Source organism: Aegilops tauschii, chromosome 1 (genome assembly GCF_002575655.3).
Source record: "Aegilops tauschii subsp. strangulata cultivar AL8/78 chromosome 1, Aet v6.0, whole genome shotgun sequence".
In the NCBI taxonomy this organism is placed as follows: domain Eukaryota; kingdom Viridiplantae; phylum Streptophyta; class Magnoliopsida; order Poales; family Poaceae; genus Aegilops; species Aegilops tauschii.
The window spans coordinates 49,503,096-49,509,095 of NC_053035.3; positions in this window are offsets into that span (position 1 = coordinate 49,503,096).

Below are 6,000 nucleotides of genomic sequence, written 5' to 3' on the forward strand. Positions count from 1 at the left end.
GGTCATGGACCCAAATTTAGAGCGAATTGTAGATATGGGTTTTTCTCCTCCAAAGGATCCCCAAAGATTATCTTTAGAGGATGAGAAAAACTCTTATCTCAATGCTGAAGCTTCTAATGTGCATTTCGATGCTTTGAGCAATGTAGTTATATTTCAACTCATGCCGTTCCGGGATGCTCATGAGTTGTGGAAAAAGCTTCAAGATAAATATAGTGTGTCCAAGATTTGTGGGGATGATTGTTCTCCCTCCACCTCTGGCCGTGTTGCCTTCTCAACTTCTTCTACTTCACCTACATGTGGATTGCCACAAGGTAATGCTAGGGTGAGTAGTGGTGGTCATTGCAATGATGATAGTGTGCTTGTCTTGGTGATTCTTCATCTCTATCTTATTGCAATGGTCCTTCTTTGGACTTTAACACTTCGAGCACCTTACATGTTTCACATGCTCGTGTTGGTAGTCCTTGCATATCATGTAGAAATTGCTTGCTCAAATCTCATGATGATATGCTTGCTATGTCTTGTTGCCATGATAAAAATGTATCTATTTCCTCGAGTTGTTGTGCTAACAATGTAGAGGAAACCCAACACTCCATGGAACACGATGTGGTCTTGAACGGTGCTTCAAGGGATCCAACATCATCATCGATTGCTCTTTGCCTTATGGCTAAGGCTTCAAAGGTATCTCCCACTTTGAATCCCAATATATCTTGTGATGATGTTGATGATGGCAAGAATGATGATGATGTTGATTATGATGAAGAGAATGATAATGTTGCCTCCTTAAAAATGAAAGGGGAAATGGTTTTTAAAGCTGTTCATAAAAATAAAATTGCTCGTTCCAACTTCATGGAAATTATGTCCATTGCCATTGAGGGCAAGAAGTATATTGAGGAGTTGGAATCTCATCTCGAGGAGCATGAGGTCACCATTGAGAAAATGGAAGGTCATGAGCGTGATTATGCTAATGAGATTGCGGACCTCTCTCAAGCTCTTGAACTTGAACAAACCACCAAGGAATCTCTTGAGGAGACTTTTGCTCTAGAATTATCTAGAGTGAGGGAATCTCGTGATAGAGCTCTTGAGGTGGCCAATGATTTTGAAACTAAAAATGAGGGGCTTGAAGTTGCGCATGCTAAACTCCTTGAGGACGTTGAGCAGCTCGAAAATGGCTCAAGGGTCATTAAGAGTGAGCTCATCAAACTCACCGAGTCTCATGCTCAACTTAAAGCTTCATATTCAAAAGAGCTTGCGAAGTTGTCTTCTCCTCTTGTTGCTAATGATGATGCTTGTGCTACTAACTCTATCTCTTGTGAAGCATCCATATTGAAGGAGAATGTTGAGCTAAGGGCTCAACTTGAGTTGCCATCTAGCAATTATGGGATGTTGGAAGAAAATCATGTAAAGCTCACAAGCTCTTATGATGATCTTCTAGTATCCCATAATGTGCTAAAGTTAGCTCATGAGGCCATGATTGCTAAGGTAACATCTAGTGAGCCTCATGTGGATACTAGCACTACTTTTATTCAAAATGCTATATTGCCTTGTGCTAGTCCTCGCGATTCATCCATGCATAACATTGGTACATCTTGTGATGAATTGCTTTCCTTGCCTTGTTGCTCTAAATATGAAGCTTATACTTCCTCTAGTGCTTGTGTTGAGACTAACCATGTAGAGGAAATCAAAGAGCTCAAGGCCCAAGTCACTTCTTTGAAGAAAGATTTGGAAAAGTGTCATGAAGGGAATGCCACACTCAACAATATCTTGAGTGTACAAAAATCCCCCAATGACAAAGGTGGACTTGGATTCAACTCCAATAACAAGAAGAATTCCAAGAGCAACAACAAGAAGGGCCAAAAACAAGTCAAGAGTTCGGCCAAGATTATTTGCTTCAAGTGCAAAATTGAAGGGCACCATGTTAGATCTTACCCATTGAAGAAGAAGGCCAATAGTGACAAGCAACAAGGGAAGCGGCTACAAGTGCATTCTCATGCTCAACCTCAAGTTGAAGAAAGGCCTCTTCCCAAGAAGACTCAAGCTAATGCTTCTCAAGTTGATAAATCAAGTGAGAAGAAAGTGAAGAGTAGATGTTTCTACCTATGTCGTGAGAAAGGTCACCTCGCTTCTTCATGCACTAGTGGTAACTTATCCAACCCAATTATTATTGATGATGTCTATTCTCTTGGGAAGGATAAGGTTGGCAATGTGGTTGCCAAGTTTGTTGGTACTCAAAGTGGTTTGAAGCAAAGAACCATTTGGGTAGCCAAGCCTATTGTGACTAACCTCTTAGGACCCAACTTGGTTGGGGACCAACTAGCTCAAACTTGATCAATAGGTGTTGTTGGAGGGCATTGGAGACTTGGCTACTTTATGAAGAATTAAGGGGACTTCATCATTCTAATTGTCTCAAGCCAAGTCATTCGGACTATCAAGTTTCTATCTTATATCCAATGTTCCTCCTTGCGGTAACTCGTGCTTAAAGTGTTTACATTGATAGCTACTTACCCCTTTGCATGTTTGGTTTCGTTCCTTGCATGTGTTTGTATATGTTGTGCTTCCAACTTGATTATCTTGAGCAATCAAGTATGTGTGTGTTGGTTTGCACATCATGTACGTGTGTGTCATGCGTTGAGCCTTTTTGCATCTTGTTTATTTCTTAGTTGGCTCTTGTGAGAGATTAATGGAATATCCCATTATGGGGGAGTGATGTGCTTTGTGCACCTCACAATCCTATATATGTGTGTACATGAGTAATACCATCTAGTATTGATATTTCAAGATTATCTAGTCGCTATGTGGTATGTCTTCTCATGAGAAATTCAAATTCTAAATTGTCCATTAATTATCTCTTGTTGGATCGTTATTTTGCCTCTTGGTTATCTTTAATTGGTATCACATTATGGGGGAGTAATATGCTATGTGTATATTACTAGCCTAGAAAATGTGTACATTTGAGATATTGTCACCTAGAATTGATATTGTAAATTATCTTGTTCCTAGGTGGCATGTTAGCTCTACAAGTTGCAATTTGCTTTTTGTTTGGTTTGAAGATGATGTCGGATATCCTTGCTATCTACCACCGGGAATTATTTCCAAATACTTCTTGTCTTTTGACAATTGGTACTCACTTATGTGTGGTAGAAATTATTGATCATCTTTACATTGGCCTTTGCTTTTATTTGCTTTTTCTCTTGCCTAGGAATGTATCAACTCCCTTTGTCTTCCATACCACTTGTGGATCTTGTTAATTTCTTGATCTTGTCTAGTGTTTTCTAGATATAGTGAAAGTGGTGATCCCACCTTGTGCATTTTGTATTCAAATGCAAATTCTCTATAATGCACTAGTCTTGGGGGAGCTTCCTATTTTCTATAAAACACTCATCTTCCGATCCTTATCAAGTGTGTGTTGGTGGACGGCAAGCCGTTTCTTTTTGGTACTTGTGCCATCATGAAACTTTGTAGAGATCTTGGTTTGTTTGGAACCATCCTCTCTTTTTGGAGTTTGATATCATTGTGTGGGTTCCAATGGATATCTCATTCCTTGATGTATCTTTTAATGATATCTTCCAAGTGATGATTTCTCCATTTGGTATTCTTTTCACTTGGTATTTCCTTGTATTTTGGTATCGGTTCTTGAAAGTCTTGAGCATGCATATTAACTTCATGTAGTTTCCTTGGCATGCTTTCTCTCTTTGACCCAATATATAGGGAAAACTCCACCAAGTCTCAAATTGGATGAGATGTGCATGAATTTCATTTCCATATCTATATGCACATAATTATGTGGAGTTTGTCCTATGTATTGTTGGTGTTTCTAACTCTTTGGTCCCAATGACTTTGGGTACCATTTTGTTTGTGTTGTTGTTCTAGGATCAATTGGAGATGCATTGGATGCTCGGCTCACTCACAAGGAAGGTGTTGTCACCATGTGCTTTTTGGAGTCAAGCTAGGATGATCAATGAACTACTCTATACCTTCAATTGGTATCTACTACATCCTTCCAATGTTAACTCGGTAACAAGTATCTTCATATACTTCATGCACACATTTCTTGCATCAACCTTGTGTAGGTTGTATTATGGCATGTTATTCATTCTCTCTTGTGATACTTGTTTCCTTTCTCAAAGCATCCCAACAATGATCTCTTGTTGCTAGTTGTGATGTCTTTGATGGTTGTGTAGTAGGAATTCATTTTTATACAATAAGACCATATCTAGCCATGTGCTATGCTTCCAAGCAAATATCTTATTGGTATATGTATGACGTCCTTTTGGATATCTTGTTCCTTCTTGTTGTAACTATTTCGGGTGTACATCCTTCTTTGTAGATATATATCATCTTGATTTCGTCTACCTAGAACCTTATACACTTGAGAGAAGTTGCATATATAGTTGATATCCTTTCTTTCACGTCCACCTTGTCTGTCTTATGTTATTTCTTTGGTGGCTCAGTGAAAGCTTTTGCCTTGAGTGTGCGTCTTCTATCGTTGCATCTTGATGCACTCTTGTGTGGTGAAGATTATGTTCCTCATGCTTATCTTTACGAGGCTTTTTCCATCTTAATTGGTATCCCTCATCTTGATGAGGGTTTCATCTTCTATCTTCACCACGGGTTGTCACAAGCATAGGTTCTTTATATGCTTATTAGTAAGCTTGTGAACCCATTTGCTAGTTGTGTGTGGGAATGATAGGCCTTGCACCATGTGCCTCATTCTTTCAAGACTTTATTGATGCTTAATGCTCATCCGTACATTAGTCTTCTCAAGTGCATTGCCTTGACTCACACACATCATTTTGGTTGAGCCCATTCTTAAGTTGCCTCTTTTACTTGTTGCTACCATGTGTTTGTTGCAAGTACTAGGCTTTGTTTCCTATATGCTCACTTGCACTTGTTGTAAGTTTCTATTGATTTTGGGGGAGCTATGATCCTATTTTGTGCACTTTGTATCCAAATACAAATATTCCTATGTGTGCACAAATCATGGGGAGCTTCTCTGGTTTCTTTAGAACACTCCTTTGCTCATATCATAATATCTTTTATTCATGTGGCTCGTAGGATCTTTGGTCTAGTTGGTTCAATTGATATCCTTTGATTGCTTGCTTCAATTGGTATCTTTTGATTGCTTGATTGCGTGTATCTTTTGATTGTTATGTCCTTGTGGCATATCATTCTTTAGCAATCTTTGAGCCTCAATATAGTTTGTGTTCCTCCAAGTATTTACCTTTGGATATGTGTATGGAATTCCACTATCTTGTTGAGAAATACACAATTTATGGAGGAACACTTTTTATATTGGCCTTCTAAGCTTTTCGCCCATTTTGGCAATCGATGCCAATGGGGGAGAAGTTTCAGAGAGTTTGTGGAGAAGGTTTTCAGTGTCTTCTCCTTGCTTTGGTTTTGTTCCTAAGCATTTGCATCTCATTCTCCTGCATCATTGGTTGTTGCATTGCATGGTGATGCATAATTCCTTATATAAACTCTCTTGAAAGTGATTGTCATCAATTACCAAAATGGGGGAGATTGAAAGAACATGTGGTGCCCCCATGTTTGGTTTTGGTAATTGACGACAATCTCTATGGACTAATGGTTGCCTTGAGTCATATTTGAAGGTTTTGTCCATAGGCTTTTCTTGGAGTACATGTGTTGGTTTCAAGGAGAGTTTGTGTTGACCAAGGTGCTATTAAGGAATTATCCAAAGATTGGTCATGTGAGAGTTGAGCTTATTGCAAGCATGTCTTGAAGAAGAAGATTGTGTGATCATTCATGTTTACCTTCAAGACATCATCCAAATGAAGAGAGTTGGAAAGATTCTAGGTTGATCAAGACTAAGTCAAGAGTGAATCAAGTTGATCAACTCACAAAGCGTAGAAGATGTACCAAGAGGGATCAAGTGATCCCATGGTATGGTAAGCATTGTCCATTGTGCTTTGTGTACTAACCCATGGTCTATGTGAGAGTTCTATGTGGGGTTAGGTACGTGTTCATGGGCTTGCGTAAAGAGGA